Source organism: Saimiri boliviensis, chromosome 17 (genome assembly GCF_048565385.1).
Source record: "Saimiri boliviensis isolate mSaiBol1 chromosome 17, mSaiBol1.pri, whole genome shotgun sequence".
Taxonomy (NCBI): Eukaryota; Metazoa; Chordata; class Mammalia; order Primates; family Cebidae; genus Saimiri; species Saimiri boliviensis.
Window position 1 is genome coordinate 38,499,145 of NC_133465.1, and position 20,490 is coordinate 38,519,634.

A 20,490-nucleotide genomic window follows, 5' to 3' on the forward strand; every position below is an offset into this window, starting at 1 on the left:
TCCATCCTCCACCAAACTGGGAAAAGGGAAGACAGAGTTTTGAAAAAGGTGAGCATGTAGAAGGTGAGCCATCAGTCCCACATAGTTATTTCTCTGTTGTCAAGGGAGGAATTTCCAAAGTCACTCATTGAACCATCCTGTTTCTACCTGATGGAAAATACACTTTATTTTACATAAAATTTTATTTTTTCTATTTCTTTACACAATACTTTATTGCTATTTTTCTCTTCCCCAAGCTGAATTAATTGCAATTTTTTTATGCTTTAGTAGGTGTGATGGGGTACTTCCTAGTCATCCAGAAATTATACGTCCTGTTTCTAATCTTTTTTGTGGTTACATTTACAGAGCATTTTAAAGGTACAGATAAGACAAACTAGAAAATCTTGAAAACATTGATAAATTCTTGGACACATACACCCCACCAAGACAGAGCCAGGAAGAAACTGATTCCTGAACAGACAAATAATAAGGTAATAACTTTAATCAGTAAAAAAATAGCCAATTAACAACAGCAACAACATAAGCGCAGAACCAGATAGATTCACAGCTGAATTCTACGAGATGAACAAAGAGAGCTAGAACCATTTATGAAGAAGCTACTCAAAAAACTGAGGAGAAGGGACTCCTCACCAACTCTTTATGAGACCAGCATCAACCTGATAACTAGCAGAGACACAACAAAAAAGGAAAACTTCAAGCCAATATCCTTGATGATCACTGATGAAAAAATACTTAACATAATACCAGCAAATCGAATCCAGCAGCACATCAAAGAAACAAATCTACCACAATAAAGCAGGCATTATCCTTAGGATGCAAAGTTGGTTCAATAATATGAAAATCAATAAATGTGATACATCACATCATCAGAACTAAAGACAAAAACCAATGATTTTCTCAATAGATGCCGAAAAGACTTTTGATAAAATTCAACCTCCCTTCATGTTAAAAACTCTTGATAAACTAGGTATTAAAAGACATATCTCAAAATAATAAGAACTATGACAACACACAACCAACATCATAACAAATGGGCAAAAGCTGAAAACATTCGCCTTGAGAACTGGCAGAAGACAAGAATGCCCTCTTTCACCAATTCTATTCAACATAGTATTAAAAGTCCTAGCCAGAGCAATCAGTCAAGAGAAAGAAATAAAGGGCATTCAAATAGGTAGAGAAGTCAAATTAGCCCTGTTTAAAGAAGGCATGATTTTAAATCAAGAAAACCCCATAGACTAGGCAGAAATGCTCCTTCAACTGATACACAACTTTAGCAGTTTCAGAATAAAAACATCAAGGTAAAAAAATTACTAGCATTTCTGTACAGCAACAGCAGCCAAGCTGAGAGGCAAATCAGAAACACAATCTCTTTTAAATTATCACAAAAAGAATAAAATACCTAAAAATATAGCTAACTGTGAAGGTGAAATATTTTTACAATGAGAACTACAAAACACTGCTCAAAGAAATCCAACTGACATAAGCAAATGGAAAAAAATACCACATTCATGGATAGGAAGAATCAATATTGTTAAAATAGCCATACTGCTGAAAGCAATTTACAGATTCAATATTATTTCTATCATATAACCAATGGCATTCTTCACAGAACTAGAAAAAAAAACACTTTAAAATTCATATGCAACCAAGAAAGAGTTGAAATAGCTCTAGGTAATCCTAAACAAAAAGAACAAAGCTGAAAGCATCACATTACCCAACTATACTACAGGGCTACTGTAACCAAAACAGCATGGTACTGGTACAAAAACAGATGCATATACTAATGAAACAGAATAAAGAGCACAGAAATAAAACTGCACACCTACAACTATATGACCTTCAACAAAATGACAAATTAATAATGGGGAAATGACTCCCTATTCAATAAATGGTTCAAACATATCTGGCTAGTCATATGCAGGAGATCGAAACTGGATTCCTTCCTTGTACTATATACAAATGTCAACTAACAATGGATTAAAGACTTACATGTAAAACCCAAAACTTGAAAAGCCCTGGAAGAAAACCTAAGCAATAGCATTCTGGGCATAGGCACAGGAAAAGATTTCATGACAAAAATACCAAAGCAATCACAACAAAAGCAAACACTGACCAAAAGGATCTAATTAAACTATAGAGCTTGTGTACAGCAAAAGAAACCGTTAACAAAGTAAACAGACAACCGACAAAATGAGAGAAAATATTTACAAACTATGCATCTCACAAAGGTCTAATATCCAGCATCTGTAAGGAACTTAAACAAATTTACAAGAAAAAAAAAACATTAAAAAGTGAGCAAAGGATATTAGCAGACATTTTTCAAAACAAGACATTCATGCAGCCAACAAGCCTATTAAAAAAAGCTTAACATCACTGATCATTAGAAAAATGCAAATAAAAACCACAGTGAGATACCATCTCACATCAGTCAGAATGGCCATCACTAAAAAGTCAAAAATAACAGATGTTTATGAGGTTGAAGAGAAAAGATAACACTTATACACTGTTGGTGGCAGTAGAAATTAGCTCAGCCATTGTATAAAGCAGTATCAGTATTTCTCAAAGACCTAAAATCAGAAGTACCATTTGACCCAGCAATCCCATTATGGAGTATATACCCAAAAGAATATAAATGATTTTGTCATAAAGACACATGCACAAGTATGTTCATCATAACACTATTTAGCAAAGACATGGAATCATACTAAATGCCCATAAATGGTAGACTGGATATAGAAAATGTGGTACATGTACACCGTGTAATATTTTAGTATTCAACCATAAAAGAGAATGAAAGATGTCCTTTGCAGCAGCATGGATGTAGCTAGAGGCCATTATTATAGCAAACTAAAATAGGAACAGAAAACCAAATCATGCATGTTTTCACTTATAAGTGAGAGTTAAATGACGAGAACATATGGACACAGAGAGGAGAACAACAGACACAGGGGTCTTCTTAAGGGTGGAGGCTGGTAAGAGAGAGATGATTAAAAAATAATTATTGGGTATTAGGCTAAGTACCTGAATGATGAAATAATCTGTATAGAAAACCCCCCATGACACAAGTTTACCAATATAAGAAGCCTTCACATGCACCCCTGAACCTAAAATAAAAGTTAAAAAAAATGAATATACAAGGTAGGCCCGGGCATGGTGGCTCATGCCTAAAATCTAAGGACTTTGGCAAGCAGAGGCTGGTGGATTGTTTGAGCCCAAGAGTTTGAGACCAGATTGGGCAACATGGGAAACACAAGTCTCTACAAAAAACTAGCTGGGTGCGGTGGCAAGTGACTGTACTCCTAGCTAATTGGGAGGCTGAGGTGGGAAGATCACTCGGGCCCAGGAAGCTGAGGTCACAGTGAGCAGAGATTATGGCATTGCAATTAAACCTGGACAGCAGAGTGAAACCCTGTCTCAATAAAACTAAATAAATACATCAATAAACCAATTAAAAAATGTAAAAGTCTAGAAATGAAATAATAGTTTCAATAATTACATCCTAAATAATGGAAGACACTTTGCACATTTTCACTTGCTCACTTCCTCCTCCAAACTGCTATTTTGATAAGCCCTTCTTGAGTGTAATTCTCAGATGATTTTACATTTTGCCTTTTTCTTACAAATCACTTTTGACAATTACACTAATTTTCGTGGCTGTATAGAAAACCAAATTATTGATAATTATTTCTACCTATCTATTGTTTTACTGCTTTTTTATTCAGTACACTTATCTCCATGTTACTTTTTCCAAAGTTTTAGAGTTATTTTTCCCTACAGAATATTTCAAATTTATACTTTCAGACAGAGTTCATGGATGGTAACATTTTGAAGAGTTTCTATATCAAAACTAAGTTTCTTCTTTCCTGCATACCACAATGATAGTTCTAAAGGGAAGACAGTAGATATTTGTTTTGGATGGGGGTAGCACATTTCCATATAGTCTGTCATATTCAGTATACTTTTTCCCTAGATTATAAATACATATTAACTCGAAACACTATCATCTTGTTTACCCTATTGAAACTCTAGCTTCTTTTTATAATAGCTTAGTTTTTATTTAAAAAACAAACAAACAAACATGCAAATACACAAAAACAACTATACTCTTAGGTTTAGTGTGAAGGCCAATGTCAGAAACAGCTGCTCTGAGATGGAGGCGCTAGTTTGCTGTGTTGCAAATCCAGCATTTACTCTATTCCATGGAACACAGAACTTAAAACATCAGCAATTATAAGGTATTTGAATTTCCTGAATCATTACAAAGAAAAATTGTTCCCAATTAAAGTATAATATTGCATGATTTTTAGATATATTAGAATTATTAAATAAATGTTAAAAATGTGAAATTTTGCAAAGCTGAGAATTGATGATATATGGTAACTGTCTGGTTGACTACTCACAGCCCCCTCCACTCTATCTCTAGATTTTGCTGCAGTATATTTTGGAGAATCTATTCCTGAAAATTTCTAGGAAAAGAATCTTTTTTCTTTTTTTTTTATAATCCTCCTTCTCTGTCTCCTTTCTTAATCATGTTGGATTGAGCTCTCAGTCTGATTCTGTTTGCTCTGTAACTTCCCAAAAGTCCTAACTGACATGCCTTTGGCAACCCTTCTAATCCAGTAGTGCTTCTGTGTATTTGTTTTATATGTCCTTTATCATTTCACTTGGCATATTTTTTATTGACTCATCTTGAACAACAAACAGGCTTTTTTTTTTAACATATTGTCTCAGAAAATCCTCATTTCAATTGTGTTCCTTTTCCCATCCACACCATTTTTTCATAAAGGACACTAGGCAACAAGCCAACAGTAATTTTCATCTCAGGGACATGAGGTTTTATTCTTTTAAGGCAAATTTTTTTTTTTAAATCAAGGCAGTTAATTTCCTCAGCCAGGAGCAAATGTTTTAATTATTGAAACTAAAACACAGACATTCACTAATTCAAAACTTCCATGGTATCAATAGGCAAGCAAGGAAGTATTCCCAAACTTTTGGCCTCACATATGTTGAAGCAACAGAAAATATTCATATCTATTCAATCCAGGATACAAATTATAGGGACAACCGAAACATGTTTTAAAATGTTTTTTTTTTTCAAGTATTGTCCTTTATTTGAACTATTAGTTCAGAACTATACTCAAATACACATCTTCAACATCTCAGACAATATGTAAACCTGTCCTCATGAATGATTCATAAACATCAAACTACTGCAAGTAGGCAGTCTTTCCTTTGAAAATAATTTCAAACACATAAACCATTCCAAATGTTTTAAGGGTTATCTGCAATATGTCTGCTTTTACTTATTTATTTATATTGTTCCTTATTTTCTAAAAAGTTATCATAGACAAATTTATTCAATAAAAATAAATTCTTAAGGGAAATTTGTTAATAGGAGAGGAATATTGACAGCAAAATTTTAAGTTTTTTAGTATATACAGTCTAAATTATTTTTTGAAAGGTTAGAGATAGATCACAAAAATGGATGCTGAACTAGTTAAGAGTGTTATATTTATCTATTAATGGCTCCTTTTGTGGTGTAATTTTTGATAAGATTATTAATTCAAATGAATGAAATAGTGTTAGAGATGCTGTGTGAGAATCCCTGTTTTTCCATTTACAACCTAAAGTCTTGACCTATCTCTTAACCTGCCCAAGCCTTGGTTTTCTTATTATAAATTGCTGAAAATAATAACACATTCACATATTTGTGATAGTTTAAAATAAAATAATACATTAATACATAGCCTTTGATAGTTCTGGACACATAAAGTTCCATAAATATTAGCTATTATCAATATCACTGTGTTTCAGATAAAGATGTGGAGAGGTGTGGCAGTTAAAATGGCAGACACATTTTGTCTAATACTTTTTTAAAGGATAGGCTCATTTAGGACAGAGATACTGCTTCATATTTAAGCTTTAGGTGTAATCTGCTGTTATGAATTTGACAAAGTATTGTAATACTGTAGAATATTTTAACTCAAAGTGTAAACTAATTTGAATTTAATTCAAAGCATAAACTAATTTGAAGTCACAGTGTCAGAGAATGCAACACCTTTGAAATAAATCCATAAAAAGAACAGAATAAAAACAAATCTGCAGTTTGCATTATATTTCCTGATCTTCTTTGATAAAATTCAAAGAAAAATAATATTGAGGTTAGTCTTCCACTTAAGAGGATGTTTACATTTCTCATTAAAATTTTGGATATCTCTGCAAAATAATGTTGTTGTATCAATTCTGTAAAATGCATAATGAAATTGTATACATTTGACTAAGTTCAAGGTAAAATAAATGACTTGAATTTATGTAGTGGAGGGATATGAAAGGGAGTGTAAAGCAAGATTTGAGAGAAGTGGGAGGTTTCTACTAACAAAGGCAGTACATTGTAGAGAATAAATAGAAAATCTACATGCATGATTGAGGCATTATTGAAGCATCTGATAATGGCCCTGAAGTTCTTGCCAACTGGTAGTTGTCTGGTTTCGAAACTATTTCTTATCTGGATTACAGGAGTCTCAATAATTAATTAGAGATCTTTTCTCTTTCTTTCTCCTTCCTTCCTTTCTTCCTTCCTTCTTTCCTTCCTTCCTTTCTTTCCTTTCCTCCATCCCTCCTTCCCTTCCTTCCTTCCTTTCCTCCTCCCTCCCTCACTTCCTCTCTCTTTCATTTTTTCTCTTTCTTTCTTTTTTCTTTGTTTCTTTCTTTCCTTCTTTCTTTCATCTTCCTCCTCCTGCTCTTCTTCTTCTTCTTCTCCTCCTTCTCCTTCACCTTCTTCTCCTTCTCCTTCTTCCTTCTTCTTTCTTCCTTAGAACCAGACGAATCCATGTATTGATGAAAATCCAGGTTCATTGGTAACGAAATATTCCTTAATAGAGGTTATATTAGTAAGACATACCATTACCATGGAAACATTAAAATTTGATAAGACTTTCCTTATTATGTTGAAAATATGGATTATAAATTTGTTCTGGCTTAGGACATTAATGACATTCTCATAAGCTTTATTTTTCACTATAATTCCATTTAATTTGGTATTCTTTATTCTTCTTTATTTAATGTTCTATATGACACAGAGGGTGATAAGCAGTATTTATTGATTCTGCCTTTGGTCATATAATTAAATGCAGGTGTATATAATGAAAAATCAGGCCACATACTAGAGATTTTAGGTTAATAAATGTAACATGCTAAGTCACTATTAGCCTAGATTTAGGAATAATCTCAATCTTAGACCAGTATTTCTTTATGTGATAATGCTAGCACATTTACATTTAATATTATAAACATTATCCAACTTTGACTTGCATTCAAGACTGGTAGACAAATTTTACCACTGAGTATTGTAGTTGCTTTACCAGATTCTGAGAGAAACCAAAGATAAACAAGAATTGGCCTTTATTCTGGAGAAGTTCACATCTTTTACAGCCATAAATAAGTCCTTCATCTAAGAGCCCTGTTCCTGCACCTTTGCAGTGTGCATTTGGGCTGCCTCCCATGCCACTCCCCTTCCACAACCCTACTTGCTGTGGTTCTGTGGTTCTGGTACACAGCCTAACAAAGTACTGGGAATTATATTCACAAATAATAAACTAAAATAATGCATTGTTTTTCTCATATATTGGCTTCTTTGTAAGTTTAACATAACAAGATCAACTGGTGCTTATTTGAAATGGCAATATGTTAATGTAAACAACCAATTCCATAACTGATTTTACTATTTCCTCTCTGACTGCTAGCTGGAAAAGAAATGGTTCTCAGGCCGGGCACGGTGGCTCAAGCCTGTAATCCCAGCACTTTGGGAGGCCGAGGGGGGTGGATCATGAGGTCAAGAGATCGAGACCATCCTGGTCAACATGGTGAAACCCCGTCCCTACAAAAAATACAAAAAATTAGCTGGGCATGGTGGTGCGTGCCTGTAATACTAGCTACTCAGGGGGCTGAGGCAGGAGAATTGCCTGAACCCAGGAGGTGGAGGTTGCGGTGAGCCGAGATCATGCCATTGCACTCCAGCCTGGGTAACAAAAGTGAAACTCTATCTCAAAAAAAAAAAAAAAAAAAAAGAAAAAGAAAAAAAGAAATGCTTCTCATACTTAGACTAATAGAAAAAAATAGTATCTAGATTTTATTCTGCTTTCAAATATTCCAGTTTGGCCACAATTTTAATCTAGCCCAAGCAAAGTAACTATACAAGTTTGAGAGTCAGATACTACAGAAGGAAAATGGCATCTGACTACCAGAGCTCCACCTTCTGAGATAACCTTCTTGGGTTTATTCCAGTGAAAAATGCAAGATCATAGTTGGCTGCTCAACACTGGCAAGAAGAAGGCAAACAAGGTAAAACACTAATAAATCTTGTGTAACTTCCACTGGATAGGACCTATCATTCATGATGAGTATGACTTTCCTCTGGATGGATGGATGAATGGATGGATGGATGGATGGATGGATGGATAGATAGATCAGTCAACTGATTGATCCATCAGTCGATAGATAGACAGACAGACAGACTTTTTCCTGGTTATAATTAATGTATTCCTTTTCTTGTTTAAGCTGGACCTGCTCCTTTTAATTTTGTAAACCTATAGGAACACATGACTTGAAAGTTTCAGTAAATATAAAACTCACCTAGAGGACTTGTGGAAAATGCCTATGCAAGGGTCCTACCCACTGAGTTTCTAATTAGTAAATTTGTCCTAAGTCCAGTGTTTCTTATGCAGGCATACAGAGTTTAATATTTTATGGAAAAAATGAATACATTTTAAATAGGAATGATATAGACTGCTAGAAAGAAATAGCTTAGATGCCAAGATCACAACTTTGCTGCTGCTTCACACGTAGTTATAATAAGTAGCTAGTGATCACAAAGAAATAATAAATGTGCCCTCTCCATTATCATTGTTGTACAGCCTCCAACTGATTCAATTAAGCTTTTAATTATAGGAACAAACTGTTTTGCCTATATGTATCTCACTATTATATAATGTCTACAACCTTAATTATCAGGCAGTCTTCCATAACATAAAAGGAGAGTTAAGAGTGACTCTTATAATGTGGTTGTTGATAAGAATTTAAAAATAATGCTAGCAATCATTATAGGATTAAGAATAGACTGCAATTGGACTAGTGCATCTCAAATTTAGCTCATCATTGGAATCATCTAGAAAAAACTGATATCCAAATTACCCCCCCAAGAGATTCTGATTTGATTGGTCTAGGGTGTAGGTTGGTCATCAGATTTTTTAAATTGTCCCAGGTGACTCTAACACATGACCAAATTTGAGGACCACTGCATGGAACCAATGCCTTACCACAGTAAAAGCAGATTACCAACAATAGACAGTACGGTAGTATTGTTTCCTCAATGAATGCTTTCAATTGTTTTATCCTTTTAACTACTTTTAAACATATTACAAAAGTATGTATTTGTTTGTTTTATTTGGAATTAATCTGGTTATTAAATTCTGTTAAACTTTTGTTTTGTTTTGTTGTGTTTTTGACATCTAGTAAGAGTGAAATAAGGTTGAAAAGACCAGCTCTAATGAAGGACTGAAGACTAGAATACTGACTTTTTCCAGTAGACCAGTAGTTCTCAATTTCTGGGTTCCTCAATAAGAGATTTTGAGTAGATAGAAGAAAAATGACATTTTATACTTATATTTCTTGCTTGTTTCAGTTAGGCTGGCTTCCTAAATGTGATAAGGAGATACATATCTTAGCACTTTTTGAAAACTCAGGAAAAAGTCTTTTTTTGCACCTATATTTCTTAATATAGGTAAGAAAATGTGTCATTAAATCTAAACATGTCATGTAATATAAAAACACACAAATTAATAATTATTTATTTACTCAATATTTAATATATAAAGATGTGTAAAACAATGTGGGTTTTATCCTAATAGAAGAAACAAAGAAACAAACATAAAAAAATGAATATAATATAGTAAATGTTATACTTGAGATGAGTTCAAGGTTTATTAGTAATGCAGAAGAAAGAGAATATTTAGAACTCATTAGACAGGAGAAGAAAAATACTATGGGTGGTTTTTCAATTTTTTTTAGCTTATCATCTATTGTTAATGTCAATGTATATTATGTGTGGCCCAAGACAATTCTTCTTCCAGTGTGGACCATGAAAGCCAGAAGATTGCACTCTGATTATGTATGTGTGCTTCTCTTAATGAAATATAATTAAAATAACTTTTTAAAAAATTTTTAGGCTGGGCGTGGTGGCTCAATCCTGTAATCCCAGACTTTGGGAGGCCGAGGCGGGTGGATCACGAGGTCAAGAGATGGAGACCATCCTGGTCAACATGGTGAAACCCCGTCTCTACTAAAAATACAAAACATTAGCTGGGCATGGTGGTGCGTACCTGTAATCCCAGCTACTCAGGAGGCTGAGGCAGGAGAATTGCCTGAACCCAGGAGGCGGAGGTTGCGGTGAGCCGAGATTGCGCTATCGCACTCCAGCCTGGGCAGCAAGAGCGAAACTCCGTCTCAAAAAAAAAAAAAAAAAAAAAAATTTTTTTAAAATGACCTTGAGTATATCTGTATGTTTTTCTACATGTTTTTGTTAAACTATCTATTACATGCTGAATAATACCCTTGAGTAAGTCAGCATTAGAGGAGTCAAGAATATGCACCTAATTTTTCTAAACCTCCAAAAGTAAAGATTGTTTGTTTTCCTAGGTTTATAAGTCAAAGATTAGGCAGTTTCACTGTTCAATTTGACACGTTGAACATCTGGCTTTAGGACATTTCAATATATCTACTGAAGTAAATTAGTCAAGGATGCTAGGATTACTATTCCATCTAGTTATGATAATAGCATCTTGCTGCCATTAAAAAATGCATTACTGTGTCCTCAGGAATACGTATCTGGACAGATGTGGGGAGAATATTTCATTGCAGAAGTTACAGACCTAATTGAGCTGAAGGATTTCCAACTTTCATTTATACTTGTTCACATATGAAAAGAAGTATATTCCCCCAAATAACTGATATTTCAGGAGCTTATTACCTTCTTTTGGGAAGAACATAACATTATTTTTCCTCGATAATGTAGTTTAAAGTAAACAACAAAAGCCATTTGAATGAAAACATCACAGAGCTCTTCAACATTTTTGGTTTTAGTGGACAGATTCAATTTTATATTATGATCTTCCTTGCCTTTAGAACCACATTATCCTCGAGTATTAGTAGTTAAAAAGAATCCAGTTTTCTGCTTCATTTTTTGTATTTTCCCAACTGTAATCTCAGAAATGTTTTCACTTTATAGATGACAAAATAGAAATCTAAATTAATTCATTGATTAATTAAAAAATACTTTAGTGCTTAATATTTGCCAAGTACTGCCACTAGGTCTATAGCAGTAAGAATAAAACATCCATCTGTTTACAACGAGTTTTCATTCTAAGGTTTGGTGAAGGCATCTGTAGTAAACATTTCAATAAATATGCAGGAAGTGTAATTTTAGATAGACATCAATGCCTTGAAAAACAAAAATAGGATGGCAATGTGGTGGAAGGATAAAGAGAATTAAGACGGAATAGGCAAGAAAGACCCCCTTGAAGAGGGGATGCTTGAGTTCCGACCAGAAAGACCAATAGAAAATTGTAAATAAAGGAAAAGCTTGAGAATTTACAAACAGACTGAGTTTGCCATTAAAGAGATGAGAGAATACAGCAAAAAGTAAAATAAAATAAAAGAAGCAATAATATAAAATGAAAAAGCAAAGATGTAAAAAGGTATAAGTTAAGTGGTTTCTGCCTACATTCTTCTACTCTCCATCTCAATATATCCTTGTTGCAAGAGCTGAAAACGAAGAATGGATAAAGCCCTGTTTGAAGCACTCCATACCTCCACTCTTTCCCCAAACTAATTGCTACTAATGTAATTTTTTGAGCACTTTTCAAAAAATTTTTTGTGAATATGTATACACACACACACACACACACACACACACACACACACACATATCTCAATGTTTTCAATAAACAGGATCAATTTCTATATTTTATTCTGGAATTTGCCTTTTTCTGCTAAAGTTCCCTTATGGCTTAGAGACTAACATATATCAGAAGAACTTAGCCTACACTAGTCTTCCTAATAATTAAAAAATATTCTATAGTCTGAATATATTATTAAACTTCAATATTGTTCTATTGATTAGAATTCAAGTTGTTTCCAATGTTAACTATTTAAAGTTACGTTGTAGTTGACATTTCTGAATATATATCTTTATTCCCATTTGCAATCATTCCTTAAGCATAGAGTAATAGACATAGGATTTTGGAATTAAAATATCTGTGACAATTTTAATTTGGGTATAGACATTAAGTTTGGGTATAGATATTCAGTTTTCTATCAATTAAAACCTAAATTTTAATTTTTAACTACCATGGTAAAGAATTTAAGTCTTCCACAGCATTTCCATGGCTGTTATCAATTACATATGTTTCAGCCAGTTGAAAGTTAAGCATAGTAAATTGTTTTTATTAGCATTTTTTCCAGTACAGTTGAATCTCTTTTTGTGCATAGATTATTTGTATTTTCTTTCATATATATTGTCCTCTATCAATTATACATTTACCTTATTTTTTATTTGTTCATTTGAAATAAGGTCTTTATTTATTTACTCGTTAAAGCTATATGGCATTTTGTATCAGTCTGCTATTAACAATAATGTACTGTTGGCATGTACAAGTATCTAAACTTAAACATTTGCTGATTTTCTTGCTCTCAATTATTTCTTGTGCCTTTATCTTTTCCTCTTTTTTTGTGGAATCATAATGTATTTTTTGAAAATTTACCTCAAGTGATTCCTCCAGAAATGTGTCTGTGGTCATAAACCTTCTGAGCCTATACCATATGTGAATATATAACTTAGCTCTCCCTTTTTATTGGCATTATTGCCTAGTATAGAATTCTATTCTTAAAAGCATTTTCCTTTAGAAGTTAGCAAATATTTTTCCATTGTTTTCCAGCATTTGATGTTATTTTGTTGTTCATTCTTTTGTAGCTAAGTAGAATTCTTTTACTTTCTGGATATATTTTGGGTGCCTTTATTGTTGGTATCATAAAATTTTATCACAATGTATATAACTAGATGTTTAGAAACTGGTTGAGATGTAGATTTAAAAAATTCAAGTGTGTGGTTACTTTGTGGGCTCTTATGGTATGAACACTCATATGCTTCTTCAGCTATCAGAACAGTTTTATTAAGTATTTGATCTTTCTTTACTCTATTTTTTATACTATCTTCTTTTACAAATATTATAAGATCCTGGAGGATATACTGTCTCAAATTACCCTTGAACTTTTTTCTCATATATTATATGGTTTAGATTTTTTTGTGATTAATTCTTGGTCTTGGCTTGATAAATTTATACATTAAAATAGTTTCTTTCATGTTAATCATTCATAATTTGTTTTAATTTTTATTTTAAATGTAAGGGGTATACGTGCAGATTTGTTATCATGGCATATTGTGTGATGCTGAGGTTTGGGGTACAAATAATTCTATCACCAGGGTACTGAACATTGTACTCAATAGGTAGTTTCTCAATCTCTGAACTTCCCTTTCCATTCTAGTAGTCCCCAGTTTTCATTGTTACCATCTTAATATCCGTGAGTATCCAATATTTAGCTCCAGCTGACTAGGGAGACTATTCAGAATTTTTGTTTTATTTTTCAAGATTAATTTAAAGTGATGGCCTACAGGTGGATCCATCTTGCTGCAAAGAATATTTCATATCTTTTTATGGCTGTGTAGTATTCCATGATGTATATGCACCACATTTTTTTTTTGTCCCATGCACCATTGATGAGCACCTATGTTGAATTCCAATGTTCACAATATTGCTATCGTGAATACTGCTGCAATAAACATATAAGTACATGTACCTTTTTGGTAGAACAATTTATTTTCTTTTGAACATATACCCAGTATTAAGATAGCTAGGCTAAATGGTAGGTCTGTTTTAAGGTCTTTGAGAAATTTCCAAACTGCTTTCCACAATGACTGAACTAATTTACATACCTACCAATAGCATATAAGCATTCCCTTAACTCCGTAGCCTTGCTAGCTGTTGATTTTTGATTTTTAGTAATAGCTATGCTTGCTGGTTTGAGATGATATCTCACATCCATTTCTCTGGTGATAAATAATGTAGAATGTTTTTCTCAAATGTTTGTTGGGAGTTTGTATATCTTATTTTTAAAAGTGTCTGCTCACATCTTTTGCCCATTTTAATGTGTTCTTTGTTTTTTGTTTTGTTTTGTGCTTATTCAGTTGTTTAAGCTCCTTATAAATTTGAGATCTCAGACCTTTGCTGGAAGTGTGGTTTGCAGCACATAAAAATGTTAATTCATTATGATCATATAGGCTTCCTTCCTAGGATGCAAGTTTGGTTCGCAGTATCCAAATTAATATATACAATTCAAAAAAGATTCAATAAAGCCCAACATCCCTTCATAATGAAAACTATCAATACAGAAAGTATCAAGTGAACATATCTCAAAACAATTAGAGCCATCTATGACAGACTCACAGCCAATATCATACTGGATGGGCAGTGCATTAGTCTATTCTCATGCTGCTATGAAGAAATATCTGAGACTGGGTAATTTATTTAAAAAAAAAAAAAGAGATTTACTTGACTCACAGTTCTTCAGGGATGAGGAGGCTGCAAGAAACTAATAATCATAGTGGAAGGGGAAGCAAACACATCCTTCTTCACATGATGGCAGCCAGGAGAAATGTAAAGCAAAGAGGAGGACATTCCCTGTCTGAAACCATTGGATCTTGTGAGAACTCACTCACTATCACAGGAACATCATGGAGATGACTATTCTTATGATACCATTAGGTCCCTTTCACGACGTGTGAAAATTATGGGAACTATAATAGACAAATGGGATCTGATTGAACTCCAGAGCTTCTGTACAGCAAAAGAAATAATCATTAGAGTCAACCAGCAACCAACAGAATGGGAAAAAAATTTTGCAATCTACCCATCTGTCAAAGGGCTAATATCCAGAAACTACAAAGAACTAAAACAGATTTACAAGAAAAAAACAAACAAAACCATTCAAAAATGGGTGAAGGACATGAAGGACATGAACAGATTTCTTTTTGTGGAATCAGTCTGTAATGTCAATGTTTCCATTTTTTTAATCATGTTTATTTGAACTTCTCTCTTTTCTTCCTGTTAATACAGCTATCCATCTATCGATCTTTTTTTATCCTTTCAGAGAAATCTATAAGGTGATATTGATTTTGTTCAAGTCTTTCAAGTCTGCTCTTAGTTATTTCTTTTCTTCTTCAGAGTAAGTTTGCTTTTTTTTTTTTTTTCTTGGTTCCCCTAGGTGTGATTTCAGGTAATTATTCAAGAACACTCTAAATTTCCACTTAACGCAGCTTTTGTTGCATCCCAGAACTTTTGGTTTGTTGTGTTTCTGTTATGTTTTATTCTAAATATTTTTATCATTCATGTCTTAATTTTGTTTTCTTCACAAAAATCATTCAGGAGTAAGTTGCTTAATTTTCATGTAATTGTATGGCTTTGAGATATTTTCTTGATATTGATTTCTATTTTCATTACATTGTGGTCTGATAGTATAGTTGATATGGTTTTGATTTTTTTGAATTTATTGAGACATGGTTTATGACCATGCATTTTGTTGATCTTGAGGTATGTTCCATGTGCAAATGAGAAGAATGTGGATCCTATACTCTGTGGTTGGGTGGAATGTTCTGTAGATGTCTATTAGGTCCAGTTAGTCAAGTGTTAAAATTAAATCCAGAATTTGTTAGTTTTTGCCTCTACGATTTATCTAATGCTGTCAGTAGTGTGTAGAAGTCCCCATTATTATTTTGGGTCATGTTTTTTATCCAACTTTCTACTCTGTGCCTTTTAAGTGCAGCAGTAAGACCATTTACATTCAAGTTTAATATTGATATGTGAGCTTTTGATCCTATCAAAGAGTTGTTAGCTAATTGCTTTGTAGTTTTTATTGTGTGCTTGATGTATGGGGTCTGTAGGCTATGTACTTAAGTTTGTTAAGGCAGGAGAATTGCTGGATCCTGGGAGGCAGAGACTGGATTGAGGTGAGATTGCACAACTGCACTCCAGCCTGGGCAACAGTGTGGACTCTGTCAAAAAAAAAAAAAAAAAAAAAAAAAGAAAAGAAAAGAAAGAAAAGAAAAAAAGAAAAGAAAAGAAAGAAAAGAAATCTGTTCATGTCCTTCATGTCCTTCACCCATTTTTGAATGGTTTTGTTTGTTTTTTTCTTGTAAATCTGTTTTAGTTCTTTGTAGTTTCTGGATATTAGCCCTTTGACAGATGGGTAGATTGCAAAATTTTTTTCCCATTCTGTTGGTTGCTGGTTGACTCTAATGATTATTTCTTTTGCTGTCCAGAAGCTCTGGAGTTTAATCAGATCCCATTTGTCTATTTTCGCTTTTGTTGCCAATGCTTTTTAGTCATTAAGTCCTTGTCTATGCCTATGTCCTGAATCGTTCTGCCTAGGTTTTCTTCTGGGGTTTTTATGTTGCTAGCAGCCGTAAAAAAGGATGAGTTCATATCCTTTGTAGGGATGTGGATAAATTTGGAAACCATCATTCTCAGCAAACTGACACAGAAAATCAAATACCGCATGCTCTCACTCATAGGTGGGTGTTGAATAATGAGAACGCATGGACACAGGGATTCAAGAATGACACACACCGGGGTCTGTTGGGGGGGGACTAGGTGAGGGACAGCAGGGGGTAGGGAGGTTGAGGAGGGATAACATGGGGAGAAATGCCAGATATAGTTGACACGGGGATGGAGGCAGCAAACCGCATTGCCATGTATGTACCTATGCAACAATCCTGCATGATCTGCAAATGTACCCCAGAATCTTAAGGACAATAAAATATATATATACATAAAAAAATAAAGAAAATAAAAGAAATGTCTTTCCATTAAGTTTCTATCTTTTTTGGATCTCATTGAACTTTCTTTCTTACAATTCATGCTTTGAATTTTTGAATTTTTTGCCTGTCATTCCTCAGTTTCCATTTTGGTTATGGGCCACTGCTGGAGAGCTAGCATGAGCCCTTAGTGTCGCTACATTTCAATTTTTTATGGTACCAGAATTCTTGCACTGACTTCTTTGCATCTGGAGATGCAAGCACTTTTAAATATTGTAATTCATTCATGCAGGTGAATGTTTATTTTTCCTTCTTTTGCTATAATATTATTGTGCTTTTTTTCACTTCCTTTTTCTTTCCTGTTTTCCCTAGGATATGCAACTATAGAGTAGGCTGGGTAGGGTCTTTTGGCTTTGCTTCTATAGCCCTATGCAAGTGTGTTGGCAGGTTTTATATCAAGTTGTACAGTAAGATCTATAAGCCAATAGATGGCAGTTATAATTAAGAGCTGACTGCAACCCATGCGGCTGGATATATACTTTACTCTTATTTACCAAAAGCAGCTCTTTGTTGCCTCAGTCAGTCGGCTGATTTCTGGAATGCAAAGTAGGTTTAGCTCCCTCCTCAGCACCAGGGAAGTTGGGCCCGTCACGGAAAAAGCTAGAACAAACAAGTCAACCTACAGGTCCCCCATTGGCAGGGACCTGCCAGTAGCAAAGAAGAATCCAATGGGTGGCCATCAATCGCCCAGAGTATTGCCTGGCCATGGAGCTGAGAAACTCCTCCGCCCCAGGCTCTCTGCACAGGGATAGGAGAGCAGACTAAAGTCCTTATCCAGGAGAGTGAGTGCTCCAGATGCCTGGAGATCTATCTGCGTGTGGAGCAATGAGGGATCTCCTCCTCAACACACTCACAGGAAGGGTGGAGTTGCTCAGACTGTTGACTCAGGTCAGCTGGTATTACAAATGCCTGGCAATCTGCCTGGGCATGAAGCAGAGAAGGCCTTCCTGCACCAGTATCTCTGCACAGTAGTGATGTGGCAGATAAGGCTCCTGATTCAGGCAAGTGGATACTCCCAGAATTTAATTAAACTGAAAAGCTTCTGCACAAAGAAACCATCAAAAGAATGAACAGTCTTTAAAATGGAAGAAAATAATTGTAAAGTATGCGTGCAACAGGGACTAATATCCAGATTCTACAAGAAACTCACACAAATCAACAACAAAAATACAATCCCATTAAAAAGAAGGCAAAGAACATGAACAGCCATGTTTCAAAAGAAGACATACAAATGGCCAGTAAAAATATTTAAAAACTTAAGCCTCTATAATCATCAGGAAAATGAGAAGTAGAACAACGAGATACCATCTTACACCAGTCAGAATGGCTGTTATTAAAAAGTTTAAAAAAACACAGATGTTGGCAAGGATAAGGAGAAAAGGGAATGCATATACTTTGTTGGTGAGAATGTAAATAAGTGCAATATCAATAGAAAACAGTATGGAGATTTCTCAAAGAACTAAAAATAGAACTACTCATTCTATCCAGCAATTCACAACTGAGCATCTAACCAAAATAAATCATTACATAAAAAGGATACCTGCATTCATGTTTATAGCAGCACTATTCACAATAGCAAAGATGTAAAATCAAACTAAGTGCTCATCAGTGGATGACTGCATAAAGAAAATGTGATATATACACAGATACAGATACATATATCTAGATATTGATATATGTATATCTATATCTAGACAAATGTATCTACATATATCACTTTTATATATGGAAAGATAGATATATCTAGATCTAGATTTCTCAAAGAACTAATATATTGTATATATTATATACATAATATATAGGTACATATATCTAAATATAGATATATGTATCTTGATGTATCTCACATTTTATCTAGTCATCCATATACATATAGCTGTGATATATGCATTAATTTATATATGTGTGTGTGTGTGGGGGTGTGTCTATCATATTATTTTTAGGGCTGAGTAATATTGTGGTCTATATACAGCCATTAAGAAGAACACCATAAAAAGGAAATCTGGTCTCCTGCAGCAACCTGAATGGAAATCGAAGCCACTATCTTAAGTGAAGTAACACAGAAAATTATAGTCTTGAGGTCATTATATTTGTCTTTATTTTTTATTTTTATTGTACTTTAGGTTCTGGCATACATGTGTAGATCATGCAGGAATGTTGCATAGATACATACATGGCAGGGTAGTTTGCTGCTTCCACCCCCACATCACCTATATCTGGCATTTCTCCCCATGTTATACCTCACCAACCTCCCCACTCTCCATCCCTCCCCTAGCCCCCACAACAGACCCCAGTGTATGATGCTCCCCTCCCTACGTCCATGTGTTCTCATTGTTCAACACTCACCTATGAGTGAGAACATGTGATGTTTGATTTTCTGTTCTTGTGTAAGTTTGCTGAGAATGATCGTTTCCAGATTCATCCATATCCCTACAAAGGACAGGAACTCATTGTTTTTTATGGCTGCATAGTATTCCATGGTGTATATGTGCCACATTTTCCTTGTCCAGTCTGTCATCAATGGGCATTTTGGTTGGTTCTAGGTCTTTGCTATTGTAAACAGCGCCGCTGTGAACATAGGTGTACATGTGTCTTTATAATAGAACAATTTACAATACTTTATTTCTGCCTTCCTTTCATTGTTTATCCAATTGACGTTCAGGAGCCAGTTGTTCAGTTTCCATGAAGTTGTATGGTTCTGAGTTAGTTTCTTAATACTGAGTTCTAATTTTATTGCACTGTGGTTTGAGAGACTGTTTGTTATGATTTCCGTTCTTTTGCATTTGCTGAGGAGTAATTTACTTCCAATTATGTGGTCAATTTTAGAGTAGGTGCGATGTGGTGCTGAGAAAAATGTATGTTCTATGGATTTGGAGTAGAGAGTTCTGTAGAGGTCTATTAGGTCCACTTGGTCCAGATCTGAGTTCAAGTCCTAGATTTCCTTGTTAATTTTCTGTCTCGTTGATCTGTCTAATATTAACAGTGGAGTGTTAAAGTCTCCCACTATTATTGTGTGAGATCATTATCTTAAGTGAAGCAACTCAGGAAATGAAAGTCAAATACCATATGCTCTTACTTGTAAGCTGGAAGTTAATAATGTACACATAGAGATAGACTGATATAGTGTAGAATAATAGACATTGGATACTTGGAGACTTGGAAGCAGCCAAGTAAGAGAGGATAAATTACTTAATGGGTACAATGTACAATGTTTGGGTTACAGTTACACTAAAAGCCCAAACTTCACCATTATGCAATATATTCATGTAAGAATACTGTGCTTAAACCCCTAAATTTATAGAAATAAATTTTTTTAAAAGAGTGTGATTGAAATGTTCACAATGCAAAGAAATGATAAATGCTTGACGTGATAGATATTCCAATTATCCTGATTTGATCATTATACATTATAACCTTGTATCAAAATATCACATATGCTCCATAAATTTATTTTAATATACTCTTGTATTTTAATTGTATATAAAATTGCTGTGTTCATATTTATTAAC